The sequence below is a fragment of the Chanodichthys erythropterus genome, chromosome 4 (assembly GCF_024489055.1).
Source record: "Chanodichthys erythropterus isolate Z2021 chromosome 4, ASM2448905v1, whole genome shotgun sequence".
Classification (NCBI taxonomy): Eukaryota; Metazoa; Chordata; class Actinopteri; order Cypriniformes; family Xenocyprididae; genus Chanodichthys; species Chanodichthys erythropterus.
This window is the reverse complement of record NC_090224.1, coordinates 27,595,047-27,614,422: the sequence shown is the minus strand read 5'-3', so window position 1 is coordinate 27,614,422 and position 19,376 is coordinate 27,595,047. Positions and strand designations below refer to the sequence as shown.

General features: G+C 38.7%; 1 protein-coding gene across 1 annotated transcript in view; it reads right to left on the bottom strand.

Annotated features, from left to right (window-relative positions):
- The window catches only part of tshr (thyroid stimulating hormone receptor), a 238,601-nt gene that overhangs the window by 84,752 nt on the left and 134,473 nt on the right, over positions 1-19,376 (bottom strand). The gene's annotated exons all lie outside the window — the stretch shown is intronic.

Sequence of the window (19,376 nt, the reverse complement as noted above, 5' to 3'; positions counted from 1 at the left end):
CCACATTTATAATAATCCGCTTGTTAAGATGTAATGAATATTGTTTTTTGTCCAAGTCATCACTCTGTTTCAAATGAGAATAAAGCCGTTTATGAGCACTATTTATTTTTTAGCACACATTCAAGTTATAGCTCTTAAAAACACATGGTGCACACTAGTCTCTGGGTTCACGGCATCCCAGACACCAATATTTGAACAATTCAGAAAATATGAAACACTGTCTGGCCAATAGAGTTTTTGGTATGGAGATAAAGCTTGGGATCATGATATTACGGGATTACAACACACCATGAGTGTATATTAACACAATGCTGTTTGCTTTTGGCATCTGATAGAGCGCTTGGATCCGGAAAAGATGACATGTGACATTAGACTTAACATTGTAAATTCATCAAAACCATGAAGTTATATAAATCACATAGTGACCAAAAAAATCTAAAATGAAAATTAAATCCATATTACAGTTTATTTTAATTGCTAACATACTTTTGTCCAATCTGTAGTCACATTTTCAAAACTCTAAACACATTTAGCACAACATCCAACACAATTCATGTCATTTTCACACAAAATGCAGTCAATTAAAACGTTTCTAAAATGCTTAAATTTTCTTTTCATATAGGCTTACACCAAAATCATGGATCTTTCTGATCTTATTTACAAATGCTTAAACACAGCATGTCAGAAATGAAGACAGAATGTTCCAATCATTAAATATATTATAAAACCTATACTTTTGCAACAAGAGCAGCTCAAAAGTATTGACAAAATATATAAAACAAATACTGAAACAATTGATAAGCATTTTTAATTGGCAGATCACTGAAATATTGAGAAATAGCAGATTCCAATCTCAGTTGGAGGCATAGTCAGGTGTTGAAGTTCTTTCATTTCATGGACATATAAAATAGGACTGTTTGAATTGGATTTGTTCAGTGTGTATGCAGAACAACACAGAGAAGCAGAGAGAAAAAAAAGTCTGGGTGAGGGAGAGGAATAGATGGAGCAGAGGAGTAGATGGATCAGGACATGGGAGAAGAAGAGGTATATGGGATATTGTGCATCTTTATGGTTTCTCCCCTTACACATATGGAACCTATAAAAGCTTATTTCTGCCATGCATAGAAAATAAAAAAGGTAATTGTGTCTTTTTATCTCACAATTCTGACTTTTTTTCTACAGTTTATATAGCACAATTCTGAGAACAAAAAGTCAGAATTGTGAGAAGTAAACTCACAATTGCAAGAAAAAAATAAATAAATTGTGAGATAAAAAGTCACAATTACCTTTTATGCTTTTTTATTCTGTGACGGAAATATAATATCCAAAGGCCATGTATGTTGGATTTGTTGTTGATCAATGGCAGCAATTTCATGTTTTCATTTCAGTAAAAGCTTCATACTACAACAATTTTACTACTACAAATCCATTACCACTGTTCCATATTTGCAAAATATGTGGTCTGCACAGGGTATTAACTACCAAGGGGACGCCATCCCATCCTCTATGGGGGCACCATCAATACCCCACCCCCACCCCCAGAAAGACATTTCAACCAACTGAAATTCTGCATAGGGGACTCATTTGACCAGTGGCTGCCCGGAGCATTTCTGTTACTTTCTTCTTCTGCTTCTTCTTCTTCTTCTTCTTTTTTTTTTTTTTACTGCACATTCTATAAAGTAATGACTCATTCACTTTTAGATAGTATGTTGCCAAGAATGCACATCAACACAAAAATGTAGAATGGCTTACATGTAAGTACTACTTTTACTGCAGTAAAAGGAAACTGAATTTTAAAAACAATGGATTTCATATTTGTTGCAGGTAGAACTGAAACATGACAAGTAATGCAGTTTTCATAATGCCATCAACTGTAAGTATTTTGACAGTCTTTGTGCTATGATTGACTATATGTTCATGTTGGATAGAAAATTAGTGCTAGTGTTTTGACAGAACAACTCGATTTGAATCAGGTTTGCTGTGTTTTGATAGAGTTAGTATATGTTGAAAAAGGTTTTTAGCATTTTGAAATGAACAGTTTGTATTTATTTATTCAACAAAATATGGTTTTGGGCAGAAAATTAACTATTTGATGAAATGTGTGATGTATGTGTGTTGCTGTACTGGTAAACGCTTGTTAGCAATTGTAAAAAACTGTAAACCTATTATTTACTGAAAATCTTTTCTTCCACCATAGCTCTCAAATCTGATTAGGGCCCGAGTACCGATGGTGTGAGGACCCTATTTGAATTGCTCCGTTTATTAGGGGCCAAGCACCGAAGGTGCGTAGGCACCTATTGTAACTGTTGGCGTTCCGTACTCTTATTAGGGCCCGAGCACCGATGGTGTGAGGACCCTATTGGAATTGCTCTGTTTATTATTATTATTATTAGGGCCCGAGCACCGATGGTGTGAGGACCCTATTGGAATTGCTCCGTTTATTATTAGGGGCCAAGCACCGAAGGTGCGGAGGCACCTATTGTATCCGTTAGATTTCTTTTTTTTTCTTCTTCTTCTTCTTCTTCCGCTCTTGAAGTCTATGACAGCCCATAGAACCGCTTGCGGGAAAGTTATGAAATTTGGCACACAGTTAGAGGACAGTCTGACCTATGCTCATAGCAAGATTGGAGTCTCTAACTCAATCCCTCTAGCGCCACCAGCTGTCCAAAGTTGCACTTATGTTTATGTTAATAACTTTTGAACCGTAAGGGTTAGAAACAAAATTCTAAACTCAAAATTCTTTTTTCCTCTGATTCCTTGGGTGAAGCTGAATCGATTGCACCCTATGACATCATTTTCCGTCATGAAAATTTTTCCGCCATTTTGAATTTTCTGAAAAACCTACTTTTTCGAACTCCTCCTAGACCGTTGCTCCGATTTTCATGAAAATTGAACCAGATCATCTTCAGACCAAGTCAATTCCTCAAACCGTTTTCGATAAACACGCGAATTAATTGTACGTAGAGCTTGCGAGTGAGGCTGTATTTCCGCAACGCTATATCGTATTCAGACCAAACTTGTTATAAGAAATCACAAGCATGACCTGAGGCATCATGCAGTGTTTCGGCGCAGCGCCACCTACTGGTGCAGAGATATGAAAAATGGCTATTTTTGCTTATAACTTCTGATGGGTTTGTCCAAAAATCATAAATTTGGACTCGTTGGATTCGGGGCATCATGCCAAGTCAAGTGATACCCAATTTTCCCATATCAGACATTTTGGCCGTCAGCCATTTTGAATTTTGTGCTAAAATGCTGTATTTTACGAACGCATTAGCGTATCGTTACGAAACTTGGTATGGGTCATCAGGACAATGCCCTGAAGGAGCCTGAGAAGTTTCGGCACAGCGCCACCTTGTGGTCAAAAGTTATAACAAAATTTACAAAAATGCTAATAACTTTTGACTGTATTCACCAATTGTAATGAAACTGGTCTCAGTAGATTCCTTGGGTCATGCTGAGAACATAGATATCAAATTTGCCATAGTCAGCTAAACTTCCTGTCCGCCATATTGTTTTTCTTTAAAAACCTACTTTTTCGAACTCCTCCTAGATCGTTGCTCCGATTTTCACCAAAATTGAACCGTGTCATCTTCAGACCATGCCAACAAAAAGTTATGGATTTCAAATCGATACGTCAAACCGTTTTCGTATACCAGAGCAATGAATTTGAGGCATGATGCAAAACAAACTCTTGAACCTGTATCTCCGCAATGCTTTATCATATTTAGACCAAACTTGGTACATCTCATCAAAATCATGACATGAGACATCATGCAGCGTTTCATCGCAGTGCCACCTACTGGTGCGGAGATAAGAAAAATGGTTATTTTTGCTTATACCTTTAGATGGGTTTGTCCAAAAATCATAACTTTGGTCTCGTTGGATTCAGGGAGTCATGCCGAGTCGAATGATATCCAATTTTCCCATTTCAACCATTTTGGCCGTCGTCCATTTTGAATTTTGTGCTAAAGTGCTATATTTTATGAATGCATTCAAGTATCGTTTTCTTTAAAAACATACTTTTTCGAACTCCTCCGTTGCTCCGATTTTCACCAAAATCGAACCGTATCATTTTCAGACCATGCAGACAAAAATTTATGGATTTCAAGTCGATATGTAAAACCGTTTCCGTACACCGGAGCAACAAATCTGAGGCATGATGCAAAAACGACTCATGAAGCTGTATCTCTGAAATGCTTTGACATATTGACACCAAACTTAGCGATTGTCATTGTCACCTCACTCTGACCATACCACATTAATTTGGTCACAGCGCCACCTATTGGTCGAAAGTGATGAAACAGTAAATCCTCTTTTTGTTTTCAGCTCTTTTGCCTAAAATTATCTTAATAGGTCTTTAATTGCTCACTGTTGCAGTTGGTCTGATGCTCACAGCCATGTTGGCTGGCTTCTTGTGCCGTTTTTGTGCTTGGCCCCGTAATTGCTGCTTGCAGCTATATTTAGGGGCCAAGCCCCGAAGGGGCTGTAGCCCCTATTGTAATTGTACGTTTTCCCTTTTATTATTATTATTCTTCCTCCCGAATGGGAGTCTATGGCAGCCCTATCAACGGAACATGAGAAAATGATGAAATTTGGCACAGTTGTAGAGATGCTCATGAATAGTGATTGGACCAAATTTGGAGTCTCTAGAACCAACTCTATAGCGCCACCACCAGTTCAAAATTTCAACATTCTAACGGTTTTAACATTTGAACTGTTTGTCATAGAAAAATTAAATTTAGTTCATCTGATTCGTCTCTTCATGCTGATGCTATTCAACTTCTTACATTAAGTCTCCACCCATTACAGTAGCGGCCATTTTGAAAAGTACAGTATTTGTTTTTTTCGCTTCTCCTCCTTCAAAATTTGTCCAATTTTGTCCAATCTTTGATCAGATTATCTTTGGACTGAGCCGCACAGAAATGACTGAACAGATTTTTTTTATTCATCTTTGTTCAAAGGTTATGATGTCACGAAGTTAACGAGGTCGACCCGAAATTAGTATAGAGGCTGTATCTCGGCCAAACTTTGAGCAATCGAAACAAAAATTGGTACGCTTCATCAGAACCATGGTCTGAGGGTCTATGCCAAACTTGGGAACAGCGCCACCTACAGGTCATGAGATCTGAAAAATGGCTATTTTGGCCAATAACTTTTGAACAGTTTGTCAGAAAATCAAGATGTCTATGGATTCCTTGGATCATGCCGAATCCGACGATACCGATTCTGTCAATATTGGATGTATCACGTGTCCGCCATTTTGAATTTTGTCATAAATTGCGATATCTTTTAAACAATTTGACATATCTTCACAAAAATTGGTATGTATGACCTTTAGAAGGTTGTGAAGGTACATGAGAAGTTTCAGCACAGCGCCACCTACTGTTCCACAGATGTAATGATTATTTCAAAAACGCTTATAACTTTTGAAAACACTTTCCAAAATGTGTATGCTTCATGTCATTTTATTCCCTGGCTTATGCCGATTCCGACAATGTATCATTTGCCATTTTCCTTAAATGTACCTGTCTGCCATATTGAAGTAAATGAAAAACAGTTTTTTCGCTACTCCTCCTACAAATTTTGGTCAATTTTGTCCAAAATCAGCTCAGATGATCTTTGGACCGAGCCGCACAGAAATGACTGAACAGATTTTTGATATTCACTACCATTTCCGAGATATTCATCTCTGAATGTGACCTTGCTTGTGTTTGTTGTCTTATGCTAGTTAGCTTAGCACAGTAATTGCTTAGCATGCTAAACTATTGCTATTCTTTCTAATGTGGTCTTCAGTCAACAGGTTAACCAAAACTTAGTTGGCATTAAATAACTTTGCATACTAATATGGTTAACATGCTATGAAGCTTTTTTTTTTTGTGAACTCTTTCTCACACTGAAACCTCTGCTTAGCATACTGATGAACTTGCATGGCTGATTAGCTCAATGTGTTACGCCACGGATCCCGAATGCTCTGCATCGTGGGTTCGAAACTCAGTGTGACACATGCCCAGACCGCATGAGGTACTGTGGCAGGAAAAGATGCAGAACTTGTGTCTGTTCTAGGCATTCTGCCTAAAACTGGTCTAATCTGAAGCTATCACATGCAATTCCTTTATGTCCAAATTCGTAGTTATTCTTCTTCCCCCTGTATGGTAATCAATGAACCATAAGAAGGAAAATTATCAAATTTGGCATGCTTGTAGTGATAGTAATTAAAAGTAATTTGACCAACTTTGGAGTATCTAGGACTAAGTCTATAGCGCCACCACCAGTTCAAATATTCACTTTTGTAAAGGTTATAACTTTTGAACCCTTTGTTCCAGAAAAATGAATGTCAATACAACTGATTCCTCTCTTCATACTGATCACATTCAATATCTTACATTAAGTCTCCACCCAGTACAGTAGTGGCCATTTTGAAAAGTACAGTATTCCGTTTTTTCGCTACTCCTCCTTCAAAATTTGTCCAATTTTGTCCAAACTTTGATCAAGTGATCTTTGGTCTGAGCCGCACAGAAATGACTGAACAGATTTTTTTTATTCATCTTTGTTCAAAAGTTATGATGTCATGAAGTTAACAAGGTTGACCCAAAATTGCTATAGAGGCTGTATCTCGGCCAAACTTTGAGCAATCAAAACTAAAATTGGTACACTTGATCAAGACCATGATCTGAGGTTCCATGCCAAATTTGGGAACAGCGCCACCTACAGGTCATGAGATCTGAAAAATGGCTATGTTGGCCAATAACTTTTGAACACTTTATTAGAAAATCAAGATCTTGGTGTCTATGGATTCCCTGTGCCATGCCGAATCCGACGATACCGATTCTGTCAACATCGGATGAACCACGTGTCCGCCATTTTGAATTTTGTCATAAATTGCAATAACTTTTAAACAATTTGACATATCATCACAAAATTTGGTACATATGACCATCAGAGTGTCCTGAAGGTACATGAGAAGTTTCAGCACAGCGCCACCTAGTGTTCCACAGATATAATGATTTTTGCAAAATTGCTTATAACTTTTGAAAACATTATCCAAAATGTGTCTGCTTTATGTCATTTTATTCCCTGGCTTATGCCGATTCCGACAATGTGTCATTTGTCATTTTCCTTAAATGTACCTGTCTGCCATATTGAATTAAATCAAAAACAGTTTTTTCGCTACTCCTCCCACAAATTTTGGTCAATTTTGTCCAAAATCAGCTCAGATGATCTTTGGACCGAGCCGCACAGAAATGACTGAACGGATTTTTGATATTCGCTACCATTCCCAAGATATTCATCTCTGAATGTGACCTTGCTTGTGTTTGTTGTCTTATACTAGTTAGCTTAGCACAGTAATTGCTTAGCATGCTAAACTATTGCTATTCTTTCTAATGTGGTCTTCAGTCAACAGGTTAACCAAAACTTAGTTGGCATTAAATAACTTTGCATACTAATATGGTTAACATGCTATGAAGCTTTTTTTTTTGTGAACTCTTTCTCACACTGAAACCTCTGCTTAGCATACTGATGAACTTGCATGGCTGATTAGCTCAATGTGTTACGCCACGGATCCCGAATGCTCTGCATCGTGGGTTCGAAACTCAGTGTGACACATGCCCAGACCACATGAGGTACTGTGGCAGGAAAAGATGCAGAACTTGTGTCTGTTCTAGGCATTCTGCCTAAAACTGGTCTAATCTGAAGCTATCACATGCAATTCCTTTATGTCCAAATTCGTAGTTATTCTTCTTACCCCTGTATGGTAATCAATGAACCATAAGAAGGAAAATTATCAAATTTGGCATGCTTGTAGTGATAGTAATTAAAAGTAATTTGACCAACTTTGGAGTATCTAGGACTAAGTCTATAGCGCCACCACCAGTTCAAATATTCACTTTTGTAAAGGTTATAACTTTTGAACCCTTTGTTCCAGAAAAATGAATGTCAATACAACTGATTCCTCTCTTCATACTGATCACATTCAATATCTTACATTAAGACTCCACCCAGTACAGTAGTGGCCATTTTGAAAAGTACAGTATTCCATTTTTTCACTACTCCTCCTACAATTTTTGTCCAATTTTGTCCAAAATCAGCTCAGGTGATCTTTGGACCGAGCCGCACAGAAATGACTGAATGGATTTTTGATATTCGCTACCATTCCCAAGATATTCATCTCTGAATGTGACCTTGCTTGTGTTTGTTGTCTTATGCTAGTTAGCTTAGCATGCTAATTGCTTAGCATGCTAACCAGTTGTCATTCTCTTTAATGTGGCTCTTCAGCTATCAAGTTAACCATGAGCTTCATTAGCATTAAGTTAGCTTAGCATGCTAATATGGTTAGCATGCTAAGTAATGCTTTTTTGTAAATTCTTTCTTACACTAAAAGTTCTCTTCCACAGATTGTTGAATGTGCATCCTCAAGTAGCTCAATGTGTAAAGCCAGTTACCTGATGAGCTCTGCAGCCCAAGATAGTGGGTTCGAATCCCAGGTGGAGCGGTTTTATGAAATAGTGTGTTTTGATTCCTTTACTGCCTCTTGGATTAGAAATAAATGCTTTTTGTTTCATGCTGTGTTCATTTTCATCTAAGCTTATGTACATAAGTTCTGAGCTCGATTTTCGCCCGTAATTCTGAACCAGCTGTTTCATGTTTGTTCATTTTCTGCTGTTTTTCCTCTTCCTGCTCTGTATTGCGCTACAGCATGATGAGCTGCAGAATGATCTAAAGTAGTTATTAAATATAACATTCAGTGCAGTTTTATAAAAATTCTTCATTTTGAGTTCATTTTCACATGAACTAATGAACTTCGGCAGGTGTGCCAACATTCACCTGCACAGTGGCGCAATGAGTTGAGAAATGGACATTGGAACCTGGAGGTTGTGGGTTCGAATCCCGTGTGGGGTGCCTTTATACAATTGTGTGTAATGAGTCATTTTGATACCTTTTTTATCCAAATAAGCATTGTACTAATCTTTATTCCTCTTGAATGAGATACAAGTGTTTTTAGTTCATTCCGTGTTCATTCTCTGAACTTCTATTAATTTTCATTTCATTTCCACCTGTCCTTCTGAACGAGCTGTTTAGCATGTACATTCAATTTCTGCTGTTTTTGCTCTTCCTGCTCCGTATTGCGCTACTGCCCCTTCTGGGGCTTGGCCCCGAATTGCTGCTTGCAGCTATATTTTTAGGGGCCAAGCACCGAAGGTGCTTAGGCACCTATTGTTATTGTTGGCGTTCCGTACGCTTATTATTATTCTTCTTCTTCTTCCGCTCTTGAAGTCTATGGCAGCCCATAGAACCGCTTGCGGGAAAGTTGTGAAATTTGGCACACAGTTAGAGGACAGAATGACCTTTGTCCATAGCAAATTTGGAGTCTCTAACTCAATCCCTCTAGCGCCACCAGCTGTCCAAATTTGCACTTATGTTTATGCTAATAACTTTTGAACCATAAGGGCTAGAAAATTCTTTTTTCCTATGATTCCTTGGGTCAAGACGAATCGATTGCATCATATGACGTCATTTTCCGTCATGAAAATTTTTCCGCCATTTTGAATTTTCTGAAAAACCTACTTTTTCGAACTCCTCCTAGGCCGTTAGTCCGATTTTCATGAAAATTAAACCAGATCATCTTCAGACCATGGTGACAAAAAGTTATGGAATTCAAGTCGATTGCTCAAACCGTTTTCGAAAAACACACGAACGAATTGTACGTAGCGCTTGCGAAAATAGAAGTAAGGCTGTATCTCTGCAACACTTTATCATATTCAGACCAAACTTGATACATGTCTTCACAAGCATGACCTGAGGCACCATGCAGTGTTTCGGCTCAGCGCCACCTACTGGTGCGGAGATATGAAAAATGGATATTTTTGCTTATAACTTCTGATGGGTTTGTCCAAAAATCATAAATTTGGTCTTGTTGGATTCGGGGTATCATGCCGAGTCAAATGATATCCAATTTTCCCATATCGGACATTTTGGCCGTCGGCTATTTTGAATTTCGTGCTAAAATGCTGTATTTTACGAACGCATTAGCGTATCGTTACGAAACTCGGTATGGGTCCCCAGCACAATACCCTGAAGGAGCCTGAGAAGTTTCAGCACTGCGCCACCTTGTGGTCAAAAGTTATAACAAAATTTACAGAAATGCTAATAACTTTTGAGTATATTAACCGATTGTAATGAAACTGTTTTCAGTAGATTCCTTGGGTCATGCTGAGAACATAGATATCAAACTTTCCATAGTCAGCTGAACTTCCTGTCCGCTGTATTGTTTTTCTTTAAAAACCTACTTTTTCGAACTCCTCCTAGACCGTTGCTCCGATTTTCACCAAAATTGAACCGTATCATCTTCAGACCATGCTGACAAAAAGTTATGGATTTCAAGTCGATAAGTCAAACCGTTTTCGCATACCAGAGCAACGAATTTGAGGCATGATGCAAAAATGACTCTTGAAGCTGTATCTCTGCTATGCTTTATCATATTCAGACCAAACTTGGTATGTGTCATCACAAGCATGACCTGAGGCATCATACAATGTTTCAGCACAGCGCCACCTACTGGAGTGGAGATATGAAAAATGGCTGTTTTTGCTTATAACTTCTGATGGGTTTGACCAAAATTCATAAATTTGGTATGGTTCATCAGGACAATGCCCTGAAGGAGCCTGAGAAGTTTCGGACCAGCACCACCTTGTGGTCAAAAGTTATAACAAAATTTACAAAAATGCTAATAACTTTTGTCTATATTAACCAATTGTAATGAAACTGGTCTCAGTAGATTCCTTGGGTCATGCTGAGAACAAAGATATCAAATTTGCCATAGTCAGCTGAAATTCCTGTCCGCCATATTGTTTTACTTTAAAAACCTACTTTTTCGAACTCCTCCTAGACCGTTGCTCCGATTTTCACCAAAATTGAACCGTATCATCTTCAGACCATGCCGACAAAAAGTTATGGATTTCAAGTTGATAAGTCAAACCGTTTTCGTATACCAGAGCAAAACATTTGAGATATGATGCAAAAATGACTCTTGAAGCTGTATCTCTGCAATGCTTTATCATATTCAGACCAAACTTGGTACGTGTCATCACAAGCATGACCTGAGGCATCATACAGTGTTTCGGCGCAGCGCCACCTACTGGAGTGGAGATATGAATAATGGCTATTTTTGCTTATAACTTCTGATGGGTTTGACCAAAATTCATAAATTTGGTATGGGTCATCAGGACAATGCCCTGAAGGAGCCTGAGAAGTTTCGGACCAGCGCCACCTTGTGGTCAAAAGTTATAACAAAATTGACAAAAATGCTAATAACTTTTTTTTCTAATTGCTCACTGCTGCTGTTGGTCTGATGCTCCCAGCCATGTTGGCTGGCTTCTTCTGCCGTTTTTGTGCTTGGCCCCGTAATTGCTGCTTGCAGCTATATTTATTATTATTATTATTCTCCAAAGTAAATCGCATTTTAGAGGGCCTAAACGTGCTCGAAAACTCATGAAACTTTGCACACACGGCAGAAGTGGTGAAAATTTACGTCTGTTATGGGTTTCGGAATTGGGCGTGGCAAAATGGCTCGATAGCGCCATCTAAAGTACAGCCCGCTCGCTACATAACACTAGGGGTTTGAAATTCGGTACAGACATTTATCAGCCCAGTACCTACAAAAAAATCTCTTGGAGCGAAATCCAAAACCAAACATGAAGTCAGATATTTTGAATTAATTCACCTTTTTTTGCATTTTCCAGACGTTGTACTTTAACGAACTCCTCCTAGAGATTTAATCAGATCAATTTCATTTTTGGTCAGTCTAATCTAAAGGCCTTTGTGGCATTAAATTGCGAAGATCTAGAGTTTTCACTGAAAGGCGTGTCCGTGGCAGCCTGACAAAGTTTGATGTTTTCGCCATTAAAAAGGAAGTTGTTGTAACTCAGACAAACAATGTCGGATCTGCCCCAAACTTCACATGCTTTATTGGAGTCCTGACCTGAAGACATCTTCATAACAATATTCAGTTACAGTCATAGCGCCACCTGGGGGCAACAGGAAATGACATGTTTTACACTGTGATTAACTACTCATGGAGATTTAACCAGATCAACATCATATGTTGTCAGTCTGATCTTAAGACCTTAGCGATGATAAATATCTAAGATCTTGAGTTTTCGGTGAAGGGGGTGTCCGTGGCGGCCTGACAAAGTCTGATGTTTCGCCATGAAAGAGGAAACTGTTGTAACTCAGGCATACTATGTCCGATCTGCTCCAAACTTCACATGTGTGATAAAAGTCCTAGCCTAAAAACGTCTATATGATAATATTCAGTTAGTCATAGCGAGACCTGCTGGCAACAGGAAGTGGCATGCTTTATACTGTAATTCACTACCAGATTCACATTTCATCATGCCACAAAGTACCAGACATGCTAGAAACACGCATGCTAATGTATGCTATTAACGCCACGAAAGAAACAGGAAGTTGTTGTAACTCAGGCATACAATGTCCGATCTGCTTCAAACTTCACGTGTTCAATGATAGTCCTGGCCTGAAGACATCAACATGGTAAAAGCGCCACCTGTTGGCCGCAGGAAGTGTGGCATTTCGAAATGACTTTGGCATAATTCTCCTGTATTCACTCACTTAAATGCATGACGCCCACTTTTCGCTGTTTTCCTGAGGCCAACGGGTGGCGGTGAGCCCGGGTGCGAGGGCCCTCTCAACGCTGCTTGCAGCTTTAATTATTATTATTATTATTAGGGCCCAAGCGAAAATTCGCGCAGGGTCCTCTTGTTCTTCTAAGGATTATTAGGGCCAAAGCCCAAGGGGCTGAAGGCCCTATTGTTTTCTTTAGGATTATTATTATTAGGGCCCAAGCGAATTAAGCGCGCAGGGCCCTCTTGTTCTTCTAAGGATTATTATTATTATTAGGGCCAAAGCCCCATAAGGGGCTGAAGGGCCTATTGTTTACTTTAGGATTATTATTATTAGGGCCAAAGCCCTGTAAGGGGCTGAAGGCCCTTTTGTTTTCTTTAGGATTATTAGGGCCCAAGCGAATTAAGCGCGCAGGGCCCTCTTGATCCCCTAAGGATTATTATTATTTGTATTATTATTGTTTTCTTTAGGATTATTAGGGCCAAAGCCCTGTAAAGGGCTGAAGGCCCTTTTGTTTTCTTTAGGATTATTATTAGGGCCCAAGCGAGTTAAGCGCGCAGGGCCCTCTTGTTCTTCTAAGGATTATTAGGGCCCAAGCGAATTAGCGCGCAGGGCCCTCTTGTTCTTCTAAGGATTATTATTATTTATTTATTTATTTTTTTCCCGTCTTCCGGGGCTTTTTGGGGGCCTTAACATGCTCAAAAACTCCTGAAAATGTGCACACACATTGGAATCCGCGGCCATTAGGACGCCGCAGAGGCTGGTACCCGGGCGTGGCAGGGGGGCTCGACAGCGCCCCCTTGAAAAAAGTCTGAAAATGTGGTCCATATATTAAACACGCTTGCACGTATTAGTATGAAACTCGGTACACATATAGACCTCATCGGGCCGAACAACTTTCGTGCTCTAAGTTAAACGCCACGCCAACAGGAAGTCAGCTATTAAGGGTTGTTTGAAAAACGCATGCTCTGGAATTTGATATACTCCTCCTAGACGATTAATCCGATCGCCACCAAACTCGGTCAGCATGAAGTCAAGACACTGATGATTAAAAATTGCCAGCGGATTTTTGATATCTCGAACGGTTTTGCCGTGGCGAGGCAACGAATTTATGGCGAGAAAAAGGAAACAGGAAATGTGTTATAACGTCTGCATACATCTTTATGAAACTTCACGAGTGTGTTGGTTGTAGTAGTCCGATCACATGGATGTGACTATTGTGAGTCAAAGTTATAGCGCCACCAACTGGCAGCAGGAAGTGTATCACTTTTTTAAATGCTTTGAGATCACCCTCTTATTTTTACCTGATTTGCTTCAAACTTCATCAGTGTAATGTCAATACACAGCAGGTGTAGACCTATGACAGGATTTTTGATATTTGAAATATTGTTGCCATGGCAACAGGTCAAACTGTAATAATATTGTTGAGTGTTTTTGAGGCTCTTAACATGCTTCAAATTGCATGAAACTCGACACACACATCAATATTGTCAACCAGTAGACATGGACAAAGCCATAGAAATGGGCGTGGTGGAGGGGCTCAGTAGCGCCACCTTTTGACAAAAGTGGGGGGGTTAGTTTTTCCTACAGTCACCAAACTAGGTACACATATTGTTCTCATCAAGCCGGACAATTTTCTAATTTACATTCATTAGCTCCGACCAACAGGAAGTCGGCTATTTTTGTTTGAATGTTAATTTTTTGAAAAAACAGGCTATGAATTTTATACTACTACTCCTACAGGGTTTATCCAATTTACAGCAAACTTTTTTTAACTCGTTGCTAACACATTGAAGTTATTTAACCCTAAATCAGGCAACGTGACTCACGAGTCACATAGTTTTTATTGTCTTTTTTGGGGCATAAGAACAATTTTTTTATTAAATCCTTTTATCATTTATCAATGCCTGGTCTGTCTCAAGTATGCTGGTCACATGATTTGCTTCAAGTTTTCAGTGATCTATTAGTAAGCCTGATCTAAATCCAACATGGCTGCCAGTGGTGGAGAACATTCAGAGTTTGAAGTAGATAATTATATATTAAACTTACTTTTATTTTGGAAAAAAAATTATATTACTGCTAACATTAATTCTGAACATTGTCTTAGGGTGCTGAAAAAAAAAAATTGTCATATGTTGTTTATGTTGTTATTTAGCACGTTTTGAAATGTATGTGACTCCTGAGTCACGTTGCCTGTTTAGGGTATAAAAAAGGGATTAACCCTAAGAGTGGAAAAGTCTAAGGTAACCATATTAAAAAAACTGTTGCTCCCTTTTTTGAGAATATACGTAACACTACACTAAATTTAAATGGTTGTAATTTAAGAATGTTTTAGACATAAGTTTGGTAACTGTAAAAAATGATCATATTTACTGTAAATCAAATGTACTCAACAGTCCATATGTCTAACCAATTTGTGTTCTAAATTTTAATTTAATATCACAAAATGTAACTTCCCATGATATTTTTAGGCGTTGTACCAAAAATAGCCACTGGGTGTTTTTTTAATGCATTCTCCTGTATCAAATTTATACATTTCAGTCTCAATATCAAAAAACAGTTGGCAGATGGGACCGTGAGACTCAGAACTTTCCAATGATATGTGTTTTGTCAAGATTAGAATTTTTTTTTTATATAAAGTAGTTCAAATAAATTGTGTAATACAAAACCTGACACCACCCACTAGGTGAGGAGCTTGCTAAAAGAAATTAAAGTACCATTTTTATGGTAAAGCAAGGTCCGATTTCAAAATGGTTTTCACAGGATGAATCTTGAGTTCGTAAGCTTTTGAATGATATATAATTTGTCAACATTACACCAGGTAAAGTATAGGATATAATTGTTTTAAGCATGCAGTGGCAAGTAGGCCAGTAACAGTTAACAGATTAATGACTTGGTCCTTTTTTTATACCCTAATCAGGCAACGTGACCTGGGAGTCACAACTCATAAAATCCAAAATATTTCAAAAATTCTTTTGGATATGTTTTACTTAAGCTCAGATAATATAAAAAATATCATGAAAATATTTTTTGCTTATCATTTTCCACTCTTGCCTGTTTAAGGGTTAATTGCAAACTGATTTTGGATACCTCAAACAGTTTGGCTGTGGCGAGGCAACAAATTTATGGCAAGAAAAGGGAAACAAAGTGTTATAACTTCTGCATACATTAATTGATTTTGATGACACTTCGGCTTAGTCTTCGTTGTACAAGGCTGATCACATGGATGTGACTATTGTGATTCAAAGTCATAGCGCCACCAACTGGAAGCAGAAAATGTGTCACTTTCAGCATACATTGAGATCACCCTCTTATTTTTACCTGATTTGCTTCAAAATTCATCAGAATAATGTTAACTTGGCACATGTAATCATTTGAAAATGGGCAGGGAGGAGGGGCTCTATAGTGGCACCTTGTAGTGCAGTAAATGTGGAGTGAATTTGACATAGCCCTTTGATGTTTAACCATTTTAAATGCCTATTGCCAGCTGTGCGCAGTTGCCCTGAAGCCACCGGGGTGGCGGTGCCACCGGGCTTGGGCCCGCCATCGCTGCTCGCAGCTATATTTAGGGCCCAAGCGAATTAAGCGCGCAGGGCCCTCTTGTTCTTCTAAGGATTATTATTTTATTTTTTTTAAATTTTTTTTATTTTTTCCGTCTTCCGGGGCTTTTTGGGGGCCTTAACATGCTCAAAAACTCTTGAAAATTGGCACACACATTGGAATATCCGGGCGTGGCAGGGGGGCTCGACAGCGCCCTCTTGAAAAAAGTCTGAAAATTTGGTCCATATATTAAACACGCTTGCACGTATTAGTATGAAACTCGGTACACATATAGACCTCATCGGGCCGAACAACTTTCGTACTCTAAGTTAAACGCCACGCCAACAGGAAGTCAGCTATTAAGGGTTGTTTGAAAAACGCATGCTCTGGAATTTGATATACTCCTCCTAGACGATTAATCCGATCACCACCAAACTCGGTCAGCATGAAGTCAAGACACTGATGATTAAAAATTGGCAGGGGATTTTTGATATCTCGAACGGTTTGGTCGTGGCGAGGCAACGAATTTATGGCGAGAAAAAGGAAACAGGAAATGTGTTATAACGTCTGCATACATATATTGATCTTTATGAAACTTCACGAGTGTGTTGGTTGTAGTAGTCTGATCACATGGATGTGACTATTGTGAGTCAAAGTTATAGCGCCACCAACTGGCAGCAGGAAGTGTATCACTTTTTGAAATGCTTTGAGATCACCCTCTTATTTTTACCTGATTTGCTTCAAACTTAATCAATGTAATGGCAATACACAGCAGATGTAGACCTATGACAGGATTTTTGATATTTGAAATATTGTTGCCATGGCAACAGGTCAAACTGTAATAATATTCTTGAGTGTTTTTGAGGCTCTTAACATGCTTCAAATTGCATGAAACTCGACACACACATCAATATTGTCAACCAGTAGACATGGACAAAGCCATAGAAATGGGCATGGTGGAGGGGCTCAGTAGCGCCACCTTTTGACAAAAGTGGGGGGGTTAGTTTTTCCTACAGTCACCAAACTCGGTACACATATTGTTCTCATCAAGCCGGACAATTTTCTAATTTACATTCATTAGCTCCGACCAACAGGAAGTCGGCTATTTTTGTTTGAATGTTAATTTTTTGAAAAAACAGGCTATGAATTTTATACTACTACTCCTACAGGGTTTATCCAATTTACACCAAGCTTCTTTTAACTTGTTGATAACACATTGAAGTTGTTTAATTGCAAACGGATTTTGGATACCTCAAACGGTTTGGCCGTGGCGAGGCAACAAATTTATGGCGAGAAAAAGGAAACAGGAAATGTGTTATAACGTCTGCATACATATATTGATCTTTATGAAACTTCACGAGTTTGTTAGTTGTAGTAGTCTGATCACATGGATGTGACTATTGTGAGTCAAAGTTATAGCACCACCAACTGGCAGCAGGAAGTGTATCACTTTTTGAAATGCTTTGAGATCACCCTCTTATTTTTACCTGATTTGCTTCAAACTTCATCAGTGTAATGTCAATACACAGCAGATGTAGACCTATGACAGGATTTTTGATATTTGAAATATTGTTGCCATGGCAACAGGTCAAACTGTAATAATATTCTTGAGAGTTTTTGAGGCTCTTAACATGCTTCAAATTGCATGAAACTCGACACACACATCAATATTGTCAACCAGTAGACATGGACAAAGCCATAGAAATGGGCGTGGTGAAGGGGCTCAGTAGCGCCACCTTTTGTCAAAAGTGGGGGGGTTAGTTTTTCCTACAGTCACCAAACTCGGAACACATATTGTTCTCATCAAGCTGGACAATTTTCTAATTTACATTCATTAGCTCCGACCAACAGGAAGTCGGCTATTTTTGTTTGAATGTTAATTTTTTGAAAAAACAGGCTATGAATTTTATACTACTACTCCTACAGGGTTTATCCAATTTACACCAAGCTTTTTTAACTTGTTGCTAACACATTGAAGTTGTTTAATTGCAAACGGATTTTGGATATCTCAAACGGTTTGGCCGTGGCGAGGCAACGAATTTATGGCAAGAAAAGGGAAACAAAGTGTTATAACTTCTGCATACATTAATTGATTTTGATGAAACTTTGGCTTAGTCTTCGTTGTACAAGGCTGATCACATGGATTTGACTATTGTGATTCAAAGTCATAGCGCCACCAACTGGAAGCAGAAAATGTGTCACTTTCAGCATACATTGAGATCACCCTCTTATTTTTACCTGATTTGCTTCAAAATTCATCAGAATAATGTTAAAACTTGGCACATGTAATCCTTTGAAAATGGGCAGGGAGGAGGGGCTCTATAGCGGCACCTTGTAGTGCAGTAAATGTGGAGTGAATTTGACATAGTCCTTTGATGTTTAACCATTTTAAATGCCTATTGCCCGCTGTGCACAGTTGCCCTGAAGCCACCGGGGTGGTGGTGCCACCGGGCTTGGGCCCGCCATCGCTGCTCGCAGCTATATTTATTATTATTTTTATTTTTTTTTCCCGTCTTCCGGGGCTTTTTGAGGCTCTTAACATGCTTCAAATTGCATGAAACTCGACACACACATCAATATTGTCAACCAGTAGACATGGACAAAGCCATAGAAATGGGCGTGGTGAAGGGGCTCAGTAGCGCCACCTTTTGTCAAAAGTGGGGGGGTTAGTTTTTCCTACAGTCACCAAACTCGGTACACATATTGTTCTCATCAAGCTGGACAATTTTCTAATTTACATTCATTAGCTCCGACCAACAGGAAGTCGGCTATTTTTGTTTGAATGTTAATTTTTTGAAAAAACAGGCTATGAATTTTATACTACTACTCCTACAGGGTTTATCCAATTTACACCAAGCTTTTTTTAACTTGTTGCTAACACATTGAAGTTGTTTAATTGCAAACGGATTTTGGATATCTCAAACGGTTTGGCCGTGGCGAGGCAACGAATTTATGGCAAGAAAAGGGAAACAAAGTGTTATAACTTCTGCATACATTAATTGATTTTGATGAAACTTTGGCTTAGTCTTCGTTGTACAAGGCTGATCACATGGATTTGACTATTGTGATTCAAAGTCATAGCGCCACCAACTGGAAGCAGAAAATGTGTCACTTTCAGCATACATTGAGATCACCCTCTTATTTTTACCTGATTTGCTTCAAAATTCATCAGAATAATGTTAAAACTTGGCACA